The sequence below is a fragment of the Parus major genome, chromosome 3 (assembly GCF_001522545.3).
Source record: "Parus major isolate Abel chromosome 3, Parus_major1.1, whole genome shotgun sequence".
Lineage (NCBI taxonomy): Eukaryota > Metazoa > Chordata > Aves > Passeriformes > Paridae > Parus > Parus major.
In genome coordinates, this window is record NC_031770.1 from 77,651,453 (window position 1) to 77,667,735 (window position 16,283).

At 41.4% G+C, this 16,283-nt stretch overlaps 1 long non-coding RNA gene across 1 annotated transcript in view; it reads right to left on the reverse strand.

The window, feature by feature from the left end:
- Nucleotides 1-16,283, reverse strand: part of LOC107201708 — a 75,863-nt gene that overhangs the window by 8,586 nt on the left and 50,994 nt on the right. Inside the window, exon 2 of the long non-coding RNA XR_001520369.2 lies at nucleotides 14,733-14,848. This is a non-coding gene — a long non-coding RNA (uncharacterized LOC107201708). The remainder of the gene's footprint in view (nucleotides 1-14,732; nucleotides 14,849-16,283) is intronic.

Sequence of the window (16,283 nt, forward strand, 5' to 3'; positions counted from 1 at the left end):
AGGAAAGAAAGAACGAAACAAACAAACAAACATATTCTCACAGTGTGTTCTTTTGTATGCTCAGCCTGAATCTTCAGTTCAGATCAATGGGATCAAGAGAACTGGAAGTGAGAGGTTTGTGTGCTTACATCACCACCCAACTGCTGTTCCACTGAAGCCCTCGGCAAAGCAGAGATGTTGACTCCTAAGGGCAGTGTATGGCATATCCCTGGCATCACCTAATTGCACAGTGGTGTTTTAGGATTTCCCAGGTAAAGGTATCTATTTTTGAGTCTTTTTGCAACACCTCCCCTCCACGTCTCCCTGGACAGTCTTGTACCTAGCTGCCAACAATAGAGCAAATGGCCTCTGATCCCTGCAGTGTCATGCCAGTTTGGAGCAAAAGCTCAGAATCTGGGTCAGGGCAGAAATGAAAAGATGCTGACCATGAATCAGTGCTCACCACTGAGCCTCCCAGTTAAGATACAGTGAGGGGAGGCACCTGACCTTCTGAATGCAACAGCATGGGGATTCTTGCTGTGCTGGTGTGTTAATAACAGTACTAAGCTGTTACATTACAAACTCTTCTTGGCCACGCAATGTATCTATTTTTGCAATTGTGTAGCTGAGGAGGCAGCGCAGTGCCCTCTTGCCCTTAATCCCCTTTTGTTTCCAGTGCAGCTCCAGGGAGGAACAGCGCCAGCCTTTGTAATACACTGCCATGATGCTGACAGGTCAAAAAGCACCATGATCATAAACCACTTCTTTCCAGGCTAAGGCCAAGGCTTGCAAAGATCGATTTCCCTGCTTTGCATGCTTCCAGGAGCCTTCACTAATTGTGCTCTGTTACTGTAGACTATTGCATTAACTCTGTCTTTCTAAAGGGCCCCAGCAGAATCACTGCAGACATAAAACCAGCAGAGTATACCACAACCTTGGAATATAAGTATTCCTTCTCTAATTTATTTCTGGCTCACCTTTGTGTATTGTACATCATGTTGCAGAGGTTATGAGAGTAAGACAGTCCTCACTGCTGCCTTCTGGGTCAAGAAAAAACCTCGGGGAAGGAGGTGAAAGGAGGAGGATTTCTTTTTCCCTAAGCAAAGGTGGGAGTGGTACAGCCTTCCCAAATTAAGGGTGGGGTGGGCAGTGGGAAAAAGGGGCAACGAGCAAGGAAGAGACTGAGAAGTATGTCAAAGAAGAAGGAGGCCTGACAGGGAAGCAGGCTTACTGCCAAGCCTTAGGGGGGTGTCTCCTTTTGTCTCAGGAAGGCACTGAAAGTTGAACAAGGACTGGAGGAATGTGCCTATGTTTCCAGGACCCAGTGGATAGAAGGAAGGTTGTTTACCAGCCTTTCTAGTTCATCTTTTTTGATTTTCGTCAATCATTCTACATAAACTTTCCCCATTTAAATAATTTACCTATCTTTATGTTATTAGATGTATATTTTATTAAGATTCTATGACAGCCTGAAATACTCTCATGTCTTCTGTGTGATGGATCCAGCTGGAAGAGAGAGGAGAGGTCTCCCTCAAGTCTCTAGTCTGTTTTGGACACAGACAGCCTAGAAAGTGTTGTGTGCTCAGTTGGGGTGGTGTTTCCTACTGCCAGCATCACTTGAATAAAGAGAATACCCACAGGCATGATGCCCGACATAGGTTCACAGGGCTTCAGAGCTGCTTGTAAACTTAGGTCCCCAGTCCCTTGAATATCTTTCTGGACCACCACTGCTGTACCATCTAAATGTCTCACCTCGGGACCTTTTCTGTGGTGTCACAGTAATTTAATGGTTCCTGGGCAGATCTCACCCTGGTGAAGAGCCAGAAGCTTCCAGCTGAGACTGAAGGAAGCTCTGGGCCTGCATGCCAGTTTTTCTGCAACCATTAAACAAGTCACAGATTCTGAGCCCAGAAAGCTAAACTAGAGCATTCTTTGTGTTTAATCATCACCAGAAGTCACAGAATATCCAATGCAACCTATGATAAATTACAGACTTCAGATGGAAGACCAAAAAGGAGCACTCTTATTTGCACTTGCCCTTTTCAGCGTATGCTTGATTTGGGCTCACAACTCGGTATTTTTTCAAAAAGAAGCTTTTAACCTAAGATATGGCATGGGTCAGGCTCTGTTCTCTCAAGAAAGTGATTACTGTTATAAAGCTGAGGGGTTACTAAAAAAGTAAGTGTGAAGAATTTCTATGAAGATTTTCTTGGCCATTGATAAAAAGTTTGCTTTAATTTTCTGTGATTGCTGTTTCAGAAACAGGCCAGGCTAACAACATAAGGCTATCTACCAACATCTCTCCTTTCTGCAACAGATGCTTGTACTGCAGCACTGTGAGAATTTAAAAAGGAGGGGAAGGGGGCAGAGGAGAAACAAGACAGATATTCAAAAGGAGAACAGAATGAAGTGAGTTACTTTAGTAACCTATCTGGTCACCAGAGTTCAGAGTGGTTTGAGATTTTGAGGGCATTATACATATATGTTAATATGTATTCTACATTTTGTTCTAATTAGAGAGGGATGTTTCCCCCTTTCTATTAGCTTGTAAGAAGACATAGGCAGACAGTGAATGCTGTGCCTGACTTTTCATGGGATTTTGTAAGGCTGCGTTAACCAGGAGGCCCATGAAATTGTGACCTAGCATTTGGGAGGCAGCCCCTCAACTAATCTGTGCTACTATGTTGCTTAACCTCAACTCTAAAAGAGACATTGATACCCATAATAAAGCCATAATAAAGCTCCAGGACTGACAGTCAAGACATGTTACAGACAGGAACATCACTGTGGTCTACGCTGTCAAAATACCAACCATGAATAATAAGAAGGGATGGTTGAAGGGAGGAAAGGTAGTAACTTTCAGGGCATAACAACACTTACAGGTTAATCAGTCTCTGCAGGTTAATCCATCTCTGTGGTCTTCTTGTCATTTAAAGTTCTCCTGCCCTTGCCACAGCATAAGAATGGGGAGACATAACTGCTCAGAAATAGAAAATATTTAAACCTCCAGGGTTCTGCCTGATCTGTGTCATTTCCATTAAATGTAAACTGTCCTTAAACAGGCATCTTCAAGAGAAAACTACTGAGTGGGAGAGAGGGAGCTGAGACCTCCATGGCTTGCCTTCTGGTGCTTTCTCTCTTTCAACAGTGCAGATGTTACTTTCCAGTCGGGTTTAAGAGAGAATCCCTACTGTTGAGAAGATTAAGGGATTAAACAGAAAGGGCTCCATTGCAAGAATTTCTCTTCCAGCTGGTGCTCAGTTAGGGTAGAAAGTTTTCAGAGATAGGGAGATACAGATATGTTGTGCATACAGATATATTTAGGTCCTCTGATTAATTCAATGTTAATACAGTGTCACATTTTCCCTTTGGAGAAAATTAGAGTAAGATAGTGCCACATGCTGTCAGTCTTTAGAGGAAATCTGTAGGGACAATTGAAGTCCTGAAATTATTTTTTTCAGGCTTTTAGTTTAGACTCATGACCCTCCTCCATTCCCCACGTAATTTTAACATTTTTTCTTTTAGTTTTATCGCAAGTGTCAAAATTACAAATCTATGAGTGGATAGAGTAGGTGAACTGTGAATTTTTCTCTCTTTTGCTGGGTTAAGCCCTACCTTTCAAGCTATTTTATTCATAAAGGCATTCAGCTGCCTCTGATCTTCATGAGCTTTCTCTTGGTTTCTTTAGAATACAAAAGTAGAGGGCTCAAGCAATCCAAGGCCCATTGAAGTGAATGGTCTGTAAAGATTAGAATGCCTCTTTCTTACCATGTCTTTTTTGGGGGCAAAGAGCATGGTGCAGAAGACTGGGTGTATTGGGGAGGAAGAACTGTACCCAGCCTTTCCTCTTTGTCAGGTGTTACAGGATTGCTAATGCACTTTAAAGGTAGTTTGAACTTGAAAAACTCAGCTAAAATACAAAAACACATCCCATTTTGTAATACACTGAACAGGCACCCTGTGCAGTTAAGAAGGGTGTAAGAACAAACCACGAGGTGGATTGACTGATCCCTGATACATGGGAAAACGTGCAGCTCATTGCTGGCTTTTCACTGCAGCATTTTTCTTCCCATTTTTGTTGCTCTGCATTATTTCTACCATGTTCCTTCTTTGGATTTACCTTTTTCCCTTCTTTCCACTTTCACACTAGAGGGTCTGATCACAGGGGTCTGTTGTGGACATTGCCATTTTCCAGTTCCAGTTTAAACATGGTTATTGGTGTGGACACACCAATAGCCTAATCAGCCTTCTTCCTCCATCAGACTAACATTCCCCCTATGGTTGTTTTACCTCATAAATTTGATTTTCTGGGATAGGAAATTTCAGAATTGCAAAGTTTGGCTGTAAATGGAACAGAATGAATTGCCATCCTTTCTGAGTGTCTTGAAGGGAAATTATAAAGGCTGGTACAGTCTCTTCTCAATTACTGATGTGATTACAGGGGCAGTAGTTAGGACAAGGAGAAAAGATATCACATATTCTCTGTACAAGTCACTCATATTTTATAGTCGTTTACCCTTTATTTCATAATTGAAAAAGAAATCACTGACACAGTAATTTCTTCCTACTTTCCTGTTAACCACAACAAAGTCCTTAGAGATTCAAGGAATGTGGGCTCATATAACTTGAACTGGGCATGATTTAAACCAAGAAAAGGAGGGAAGTTCTCAATTCTCTGCTGGATCTTTTTCAGCTAAGGTTTGACCTTCGGTTTTCTTCTTTGATTGATAGTTTTAGGGGTTTTATATGGAAAATTAAGAGAATTGCAATGCCATTAATACTCCTAGGTTTGTTGATGCCATCCATGCTGTTGCAGACAGCAGCAGTGCGAGTTCTTCAGGGACCCGTAGATTTATTCTTCCCCAACCCCACCCATTACAGCTGTCAAGCAGTAAATGAACTGGTTCCTTGTGTTACTTTAGTGTTGGCTTGTGACCTATATTTTCTAGGGTGCTTTATCTGTCTCCTCACTAGAACTGTGAGTTGCCCAGCCCTGCTCCTGTGGCTCCCCATGCGCAGCCCTGGGGCTGCCACAGCCCCTGGCCAGCTGGAGGGTCCCAGCTGGTGTGCTGCCAGCACAGCCCTGCTGGGCTCCACCTGCCCCAGAGCACAGGGCTTGTCACTCAGGGGGGACTGACACCAGCTATTAGTCATGATGGACGCACACTTGACTAGTTCTGATAGTGGTATTTTCTTTCGGGCTGTGACATTATTTGAACAGATCACCTTTGTTTAGCACCCACCATGCTCTCATTTGTCAAACAGTTGTCTTGAAACAATATGACGGCACAAAGTCCCCAAATATGTCTATGTTTGAAGCAAGTTCTCTGTTTTTCTGTCCTTCAGGTGCCACTATAAGGAGTCTAAACACCTTTGTGAAAATACAGCTTGGAATAATTAATTCCCTGCTTGAGCACTCAAGAGGATTTTCTTTATTGCTCCTAGCTGTTGGGAGCATGTTCACCTGCAGCTCAGTCAGAGCTCTGACTGTTCCCTACCTTTTATGAGAGTTGCTTTGGTTAAATGAAGTTTCTGGAGGGAACATAGCAATATGGCTTAGAGAGGACAAACGCAGCAGACCCCTGTGTAGGGTATGTTCTTGGTCTCTGGAAAATTGTCTGTATTTTCCTCATTCTGAAATGCTGAAGGGTAAGCAAGCAAGCTTCAGAGTCATGTTGCAGCAACTGCCAGGGCAGGCAAGTTGGAACCAGGTAGAAGTGCAGTTTTGCCTACATAGGGTCATAGAATCATTAAGACAGGAAGAGACCTTTAGGATTGTCTGGTCCAACCATCCACTCAGCACTGCCACTCTAACCCCTAGTTACAGGGGTAAACTACAACACCCAGCACCAGATCCAGATGCCTCTTGAAGAGCTCTACCACCATCGTGGACAACCTATTCCTATGCCTGGACATCCTAACAGTGAAAAATATTTTTTTAATACCTAATCTGAACAGACCTAAGCTTCTCAGTTTAGGGCCATCCCTGCTTGTCCTGTCACTGCAGGCATGGTTGAGGAGACTGGCCCCAAAAACCTTCTTTCAGGGAGTGGCAGAGAGCAATGAGGTCCCCATGAAACTCTTCTACTTGAAACTAACCAACCCCATCTCCCTCAGCTGTTCCTCAAAAGACATCTTTTGTAGACCTCTCACGAGCTTTGCTGCCCTTTGCTGGACAGGTCCAGACACAGAGCTCAGTACCATCAGTGAAATTCTGAGCAGTGCTGAAATACAGCTCTGCCAATAGGAAGACAGAAGCAGTCAGAGAATTGCTTCCAGTGAGCACAATAAGTATATTGTGGTGCCACAGTTCAGCTGAGAAAGAAACAGCTAACAACCCTTTCAGTAGCACAAAAACAAGATAACATTTTTGTTAACATCATGTATATCAGCAATCACAAACTCAAAAGACTGTTGTGGATACGCAGAATGGAAACCGGCTAAAGGTATCACAATACATTTTTATTCTCAGGCAGGCAATTGTCTTCTCACTTTTTAGAGAAATAATGCTTTTGAATGCATCAGCAAGCTGAAAACGAAACATGTTTTCAGTATTAGAGGGGATTAATTCCTGGTCAAATTGGAAATGTTTGTGTAATTTTTTATATCTTAAGCTACTCCCACCCCTCTCCCCAAAGACCCCCCATTCATTTCAAGTCCAGTATAATTTTTTTTCCTGTTAACTGCTAGAGGGCTGCTAGGGGCTACCTATAGCAACTCAAAGCATGACTGTCACCAGCAATAAATTAAATCATCTGTGGCTTTGTTTAGGTGAGTTTAGAGAGGATTTGTGGCTTTGCAGCTACCATATGTATCCATACTGTGCTGGTGATGGATTCCCACAGAGGTGGGCTCACTTCTTACAGATACAGAAAAGCCAGCATGTTCTGGTGGGTTTTACTATGCCTGCTCAGTATAATATTAACAGTACGTGTGCACACATCAGCAGAGATGATGAGCTGTCCACTAAGATATCTCACAAGATTTTAAAGCTACTGGACACTAAGAATATCTGTATTCGTGGTTCCACACCACACCTGAGAGCAGTGCTCTACAGAATTATCAAAGAACCTGATTATTGCCATGAATTTTGATTTTGTACAGAAACTATAACAAATCAGTTTGCTAAGCCAGTATCACCTGAGGCCCTTAGTAACTCCTGGAGAAATTGAGGAAGAAAACTGTCATTGCAGAAAAATAAACTTGCATGCTGAAATGTACACTGCACATAGAAACTGAGCTTTGTTATTGTACTCAGCAGGATTATGTGGTGATAAAGTGGGATTGCTCTGGCATTTCAGAATTGCTGTTCTGTGTCGTAACACGGTCCTCAAAATGTCAGAGCCTTGAGGAAGTGATGGACTGGTTTCTTAGCAGGAGCAAATCCCCAGAGCCACCCTGAGTGCACTGATTTGCACTATGTGGAGGCTGTGTCACAATTTCAGACCACAGAGAAAATAATTAGGGGAACTAAGTTTATTAAATTTTAATGAAATCTTTGCTTTCGTAAAACTTACATATTTCCTTATTTTTACTTATGAAGAGGTGAATTTGTGTAGAGAAAGGCTGGACTTTGCTAACCCCCTTTGCACAAAACAGCACAAGCCCCTACATGGCTGTGTGTGATTATTACATTAACACATCTCTATGGTTACACCACAGAAACCTTTAAGTGTGAATCCGTTTTTTTCTTTTAAGTACCAAGATGTTCCTGATGGAAAAAAAAAATGACCTCTTCTTGGCTTCTAAGATAGAGTCAGGGATGTGATTAATGCTGACTGTATTCCACTGTTTTTCCCTGAGGACTAGCTATTAATATTTTCCAGTGATGTATGTCCTTTCACTTAACCACAAATGGGTGGTCAGCAAGGTATCTAAGCCCATATTTTGTCTTAAAAAATCACTTTCACTGTACCATCACACATGTGGCCTTTGACTTAATATCCATGGACTGATCCCTTCCAAGAATGCATGAATGGACACCTCATCCCATCTTACTTTTTTTTCCCAGTTATCTGCTGTTTAAAGCAGCCTGAAAAGGCTGGTGTGAAAAGGCTGCCTGAAAGGGCAGGTATTTCTAGATTTGGTATATTACTGGGTTAACTCATAGTGGCAAGGTACTGAAAAGCTTTACTCATCTGTTACTACGTGCTCTTTGGTGTACAGCCTTGCAAAGTCAGTTCAATTTGGCTTTATTTTTGGTTCTATCAGTTGTATCATTGGGTTGGCCTAACAAAATAACTGCCACTTTCAGAAGGACACACCTCTCATCTTCTTTTAAGCAAGCATATTAATAAAGAAGAAAGGTATCCAAGATCCAAAGCTGTGCTTTGTTACACAGATGTGAACAAATAAAGAAAACAACCCTCTGAAATAAACTGAACCACACGAAGAACAGAGCAGTGGAACAAACCAAGATACTGATGGGTGAGACAAATTAAATAAAAGGCTTGAAAGCGAAATGAGTGAGTAGAAGTTTCCTCACTCTTCACTCTGTCCAGCAACTTTTTTTCTCAAGATCAATGAATTTCTTATGATCCTCTCTAGATTCTTCGGAGAGTCTCCTTTCTTCTACAAGCCCAGACCTTTGCCTCCTGCTCTAGGCAGTTCTTGGTGTCCACCCAGATATTTCTTCATCTGCCCTGTGGTGGTGCCCATTCTGTGCTTGTGGTCTCTGCCACACTGCATTGCTTCCGAGAAGGAACAGTTTCCTTCCTATTGCTTCTCCAGCCTCTCTTTTGCTGCTACCCACTATCACATATCTGCCTCCTCAGCAGAATATCCTGTCCTCGTCCCAGGCAGCATCCTGTTCACTGCTGTAGGAACATGCTATGAGAAAAAACTTTTGGCATTGGGCATGCTAAAAGCATGGGTTTGTTACAATTTACCTTTGTTGTCTCCCTGATATCGTTCATTATAATAACCTTGACTTCTCTTTAAATTTGATTGCAAGCTGAACAAGAGTGGGGAAACCAGCAGCTGACTAACACCCTGAACAGACAGGATCTGCTCTTTGTCAGACATCCTGGGGATTTCTCAGAAGAGATCAGGGAAGTAAGGGGACAATGGAGGCAGCTGTGAGGTAGGTTTTATGTGCAAAGAGCTCTAAAGGAGTGGGACCTGGAGTGTTGGCACAAGCAGTCTTGTGGCTTCAAAAGTTAATGTCTGCCAGGGCATTTTCTGTCTCAGCTTTCTCTCTTTATATTTAAGCTTTTTTTTATGAACTCCAAATCTGGATTACAAGTTCTTCAGATGCAGTGTCAGATCATTTTACTGACCTGACTCCTTTCTGCTCATCAATTCCTCAATCTGTGTCTGGGTGCCCAGAAATTAAAGTGTCCTGTTAGAGTCAATTTTACAATGTATATTCTTTAAAAAATTATAGTTTATAATTTACAGTCATTTACATGCATTTTTTGAGCTCTGCAATGATTGGACCCTCTTGGCACTAACAGATTGCATCAAGAGGATGCTTGCCTATGAATTAGCCTAGTCCGCTAATAATATCCCACACACCCCACTTCATTTCTTTAAAATAATGGCTAAGACTAAGTTTGCTGTTTTCCTTCATTCAAACAAATGACTGAATGGAGAAACCAGTGAGCATGCCCCTGGGATCTGGGAGTCTGGGCTTCATCAGGGCTTCAAGCAAATCTCACAGCCAAACCCACAAACTATCAGAGGCACAGAGTCATGTATATATGCTTTTCCCCTTCAAGAGACTTGAAAAGCTCTGAAAAGCCAGGTTACAACTGTTGTACATGTCATTTCTAAAACTGCCTCTTCTCCTCTTGGTGAGCAACCATTTTGACAGAAATGTCAGTATTACTGCCTTTAAATAATTTTGATGAAAGAAAGGCTAAAAGGTGTCCTCCTTTCTAAAGAGCTAACAGCAAGTGGCGTCCCTCACTCAGAAAATTTTCTTGAAAGAGCCTGTCCCCCAAAGACATATAATGAATGCTCCTGTTGCCAGGAGGCAATTGATATCTTCATGTGGAGGGCTTAATAAATTGAAGCACAGTGGTCAGCTTCCCAGAAAAATGTCACAGAAGGGCAGGTGTCAGGGAGAAACTATAGTAACATGGGAGGCAGGTACAGAGAATTAGCAAAGTCCAGACAAATCAATTACTGCTGCTGTTTACCATCCTAAAATTGGATGAAAATGGAGGTGAGCTGAAAGCCTAATATGATTTTGCAATAAATAAGTGAGTAAGATTTTTGGAAGACTGTCTTATTTAAAGAACATAGTCTGAGTAGGTGAAGCCCAAAATTTCATTTAGTTGTAGGTTATTTGTGTTGCAAGACTCGGGACTTACAAAAACTATCTAATTAATTTATTGGAGGGTTGCTTTTTTTTTGCCTATGATTGCTTTCTTGCAGTATCTACAGCCTTCCAGTGCCTGCACAGAAGTGTAAATGAGCCAGGAAAGTTAGGTAGTTATGTGCAAGTTCTCCTAGACCCATGGTCATATAAATCAGCCAGTTCATTCACTGATGTGAAATGGTAAAAAAAAAAAAAATAAAAAATGACTTATTTTTAACTTAGTTCATTTCAGATGGTCATAATCAAATGAGTATAAATATTAGAGATGAGGATGTTTTTTCTAAATATTGGCCAGACCATGATATTGATTTCAAAGGATGGCTCCTTACTAAAATCAGCAATTCTACCTAACAAAATCAGAGACAGCCTCAAGGAACAACAATAGTATTTGGATTTATATGTTCAAACAACCCTAGATTTAAGGTTTCTATCCATCTTAGTATATTTTAGAGGTATCTAAAAACCACAGCTAAAATTGAGGTGGTTTGATTTAGGCCTTTTAAGACTGCTGCTGAATTTTGAACTGGTTTATTAAGAGTTTTTTGGGATTTTTTATCTGCAAAGACCTGGCAGAGCTGATTTAATCTCTAATGGCAAAAGCAAGGCAGAGCATTACACTCCTTCTGTTGCTTTCAGAATCGATAATGTCATCTGCTGCATCAGAAGAAACGTAAATCCTTAAATTTAGATGTCTGGAGCACAGTTTAGCTGCTCCTGTCTTACTCTGGTATTTGAAATACTTTGCAGTGTGAGCACCCAGGATTGATGCCTGCTTCCTAATGTATCCAATGCTAGAGACCCTGCTCTCTCTGTTAACAATCCTTTAGTAGGTTTTTTAGTGCTTGGTGCCCTCTGAGCAACAAGACTGTGTGTAAGACCACAGAAAGTAGATTTGGCCAAGGTTTTTATAGAAAATGCAAATATTTTAGGGTTGTTGAGTAACATGTTGCAATGAAAAAGACAAGCTATGTTTACCCTTTAGAAATACCAGATGGTTATTGTAGGGTGTGGGGAGAAGAAACACAGAGGAATGGGTTATTTCCAATGGGGATTTTAGCTTACATGGAAATTAGAAACATGTGGGGATGGAGGTGAAAAACTAAGTTCTAAGGAGGCAACATGGTCATACATGACATATTATTCTGCGGATGAATTCTCGGTTTGGAGCTGTGTCCATTCACGTTTTCTTTTGAACACGTAACCTGGATTCCAAATAGATGCATGAACATATGTCAGTCTTGTGTCTTGTGTCTTTAGATGCTAAATTGCATTCCAAGAAGCTTAAACTACCTGGAGTCCTGTCTTCAGACTAGACTTTCCTGGGAAAGGAGTTGTAGTGATAGCTACAGGGCTGTTCTGTGGTGATAGTGGGAAATGACTGAGTTGTTGACAAAAGAGGAAGGATGAGACACAAGGAAGTATCTTAAGGTATCATTCATTAGAGAAAGCATGGGAAATTTTAGAATTCCTTTTCAGAGGCTTTACCACGTAAACCTAGGAAAATTCCATTCATACACTCAAGTTCTCTATGAATAGCTTGATTCTTACCTCATGAAGTTGTCAGGGTTTCTAGATCCCAAGCCACTATCTTCACCAGAAACAGATTTCCTTGTTCTACTTTCTCATAACAGAGCAGATGCCAGGCTGGGTCACTGCTAGGGCAAGAAAGCTCGTAGGGAGTCCCAACCTGGTGCAGGCAAAGCCCTAATGGCTACAAGGTGTGCTACAGGATACAGGAAATAGGGCCCATTTCTTCTGCTCACTCAAACGTTAATTCTCTTCAATGGGAAATTAAAAGAATAAGACCTATGTGAACAGGGGAATACAAGATGAAATGGGGTTGACCCACTTTCTTTCTTTTCTTATGCAGCACCTCCTAAATCATGCCAGAGAAGATGGATTATACTTTCAGTCATGAGATAAACCTGTAAACTAGTTCTTGTCTGCAGCACTTGTGTATTATAGATCTTGTGTCTCCTGAAAAATGAATAATTACAGTCCCTGGGGAGACATTCTTTCAAAAATGCAGTCATCATGGATTCTGTAGTGTGGGATGGCTGTATGGACAATGATGATAAAATGAACAGCCTTCATGTCCCCAACAGGCATGAAGGCGAAATGGAAGAGAAAACAGTTCTCATTAGATTAATGAGCAAGGCTTCCAATTTCTGGACAAGTTTCTGTTTCCTTTGATGAAATAAATACCATTTGATAAAGACAACCAAGTACCATCAAATCAAACTGTAACATTAACCAATTGCATACACCCGGATTTAAAGCAGACCTCTCCCAAAACAATGTTCTGTGGAAAGAATGGATCCTTCAGAATAAATCAATGGGATTTTCTTTGCCTCTTTTCCTGTTTGGCAATCTGTCTTCATTGAAAACTTGGTGAATCAGATTACAAAACTTTACAAGTTGTGCATCATAAATCTGTAGTGTATCTCATGGATGAATTCTTCCATGTGCATATGACATTTAGCCTATATTTAGAATGTTGGGCATGCTCGTTATCCAAGTGTTATACAGAGAAGAGTTTATAACAATTCTCTTTGAGCATATGTTCTGAATAGAACAGACAGAGGTGCTATGTAGGGTCTCTTTTTAGCAACCTTTTTGAAGTGTGTATTGTAAAGAAAATAGTCCAGAAGACACAGCCATTACCATGAAGTAAATGAGCTTTCCAAGTTGAGGCATCTTTTGGGGTAGATGGTGAGTTCATTGCTACTGTGCATACAAAAATTGCTAAGTGATACTTCTCTGTCTGCCTCTTTTGGTGCCACTGAACCAGGTAGCTCTCATAACGGGTACAGCTGCACTCTTACTTTGCTACCCTTCGTGGTACTAACAGGCATAATGGTCACAGAGACCCAGCTACCCTGCCACCAAGAGATGCCATGTCTCAAAAGGAAGCAGCATACAGTCAAACTTAAATTGCCTTCACCTACCAACAATATTAGCCATCATGCTCCATTTTACAAAGAACCAGACATCGCTTCACCAGTGCATTGGCCTAGGATTGATCTGGGTAGAACAAAGGAGACTGGATTTAATAACTATGCAAGTCAAAATGACCTTTCCAGAAAGGTGACAACAGCTGCAAGTGCATAGAGACACAGAGCTTGGAATCTTTGCACACATGCAAGGAAAGCTCACCATTTTGCCTCTGGCATTTGGGCTCAAAGTGGGAAAAGGACCAGAGATGTCTTCAGCTACCTCATTAAGCGAAAGCGCAGCTACTCTCCCAGGAGTAGGGTAGGTGTTTGTCACTCCCCAGCTTAAATGATATATTTCAAAGCCACTGTTGTTAGCTTCCAACAATGCCTCAACCTTGAAAAGAGTTTCTGTGCAGAAAAACTTGAAACAGTAAAGCATCCCCTAGCTCTAGGAAGCCAAAAGATTATCAGCATTTACAAAGATTTGAGCTGAGACACAATAGGGTGCTATTCAGGACATGCATTTATATTTTCATTACTGCTTGTATTATTGCTACCACCAGCACTTTTGTTATTATCATGATGAAGGCAAACACAAAAGGCCTCTGAATATGCTCCTTGATATACAATACCTCATCTCTCCAGAATGACAATGATTATACAGAAGTGGAGGAGAAAACAGCACCATGAAGTAAAGTCCCAGCATTTAAACCCCATCAGGCCTTAGGCAGTGACTCTGGGACCCATCCAAAAAAGCAGGATATATTGATTAGACATGGGAACATAAAAAGCACATACCTGCTAAAGCTTCAAACACAGAAACCAATTAAGGTCTTGTCCAATTTTTATCATGTTATACAATACAAAATTGCCTGAACAAGCACTAATAGACTATATTTGAACGGATCATTGCACCCTCTTTATCTACACGTGTATTTAAAATTCATATCAATATCACTTTAGGTCAGAATCAATAGCAAAACTTCAAATTCTTTCAGCTTGTCCTAGTGTAAAGACTAGCTGTAAAAAGCCTAAACCATTTCATGATATCTCTCAGGTCACAAAATCCTGGTTTAAGACAATTAGAACCCTAAATCCTAATGTTATATCAAGTGCCAGCATGGACTTGAGGTGGTGATGGTTTTTCTCCCAGTGTCTCTGGCCATGGTACATTTCCTAGTGGTAAGCTGTCCCATATTGTTTTAGAAAATAGCATTTAACCATTCAATATTTTGCTTGTTGATATTGTGTGATGAAGCAGTGTTCTGTCAAGCAGTTTGAAAAGGGCAATAGCTTGCAGAGTGCAGACAGAAAAAAACCCACCAATAAACAAATAAAAGAAAAAGATTAATCTGGGGGGGAAAAAAGTGCAAAATTCCCCAAATTTTGGATTTTTTTGTCTTGTTTGTCACAGTGAATCATAAAAGAAGTCCAAGAATGAACAAGTTCAGAACCTGACAGGATGCTGCATAGTTGCTCTAGAAAAGACTTACCTAGATATGTGCAGCCTTCTGTAGTCCAAGTCAAGAGTGCAGACATCCCACTCTGCTTCCCACAGCCCCTCGTGTTCCCAGGGTGGTTATCTCACAGGAGAAGCATCAGGACAACCCTGCATCAGGTGGAGAGAAGGGAGAAAATGTGTCAAGAAATGGTGGGCTAGCATGCAGCCAGATTATTTTACATGTTTGTGGGGCATTTCTGCCACAATGGGAATGATAACATTAAGTAAAGAAAGGAAAAGAGATTGTGTAAGAGTTCCCTCTGATGCGTGTGAGACAGGAGAAATGGCTTTAAAAATTCCTGTGAGCTCAGAAACAATGTCCAGTTCTCATTATTATGGTTACTCATCCAAGAGGTGAAATACAAAAGCTGCTGGCAGAGCTGTGGGAGTGAGCCAGAGTGGCCATCAGAGAAGTGAGCAGCACGAGGAGAGAGGGAGCAGGTAATAGAAATAGGTCACTCCATCAGATCTGATCAGTCTAAATCAGGCCTCACACCTTGTCAGAAGTTAATAGTCTCAGACTGAGAGGGAAGGTTACAATGTGATGGGAAAAGCAACCCACCAGCCTCCTCCAGAAGACTGCAATTTGTTCGAGCTGCAGATATATTTTACCAAGTATTTATTGCAACTCTACCATGTCAGAGTAGGGTTTTTCTTCCTTTAAGTAAGAATATTGCTTATCAGCAATTTGATCCCTGTTTGCAATGGATTAAGCTCTTCAAGCATGACAAAGTGCACTACAGCTTTCCTAGATTTTCTGGTGTGCACTTCCCTAAAATTCGTGCTTTCTGTCTGTAGCTGCCAACTGAGTCTTGGTAGGGGAGATACACAGGAGGCTACCAGCTTTGCATGCACTCATCTGTTATTAGTGGAAAATTTTGCCCTATGGTTTATCAAACTTGAGAAGAATTGTAACAATTCACATGTCAGGAACCACTCTGCATATCCTGGGTTGACAAAGTCACCAGGGAATAGGCCAGTGAAGGTAGTCTCACCAGGGCCATTCTTCCACTGACCATGTCCAAAGGAAGAGGCTCAATCTTTTTCTCTCAGCAAACTCTCAAGGTCACAGTGCAGTGTCCATAGAAAAAAAGGTGTTGTGTCCTAAGTATTTAGTTCCTAGATTTTATTTATGGCTGACTACCTTTCTTGCTTAGTGGGATGCAGTAGAGGTGGGTGATCCCTGGGCCTTGCAAGGGAGACTCTGACTTCAGTCACATCACTTCTAGGTCAGTCATAGTGGTCTTACAGTCTCAGACCACTACTTTAATTTTCAAGATATTTTTTTGAGAGATTATATTGAAGGAAACAGGAAGGGGTGGAATATCTATGTGGCCTGCTTTATGAGTATATGAAATGTCATCATGCCAGATGTAACATGCCCAGCAATATAGGTCATTAATTGTTACATAAAGTGATGGAGAGAGAGGAAAAGAGGGGGAGAAAGACTGCTAGTGCTAAACCTGTGGATTCAGGAATTTTCAGGATGAGGACAAGAGTCTTGAGAAGGGAAGGGAAGGGAAGGGAAGGGAAGGGAAGGGAA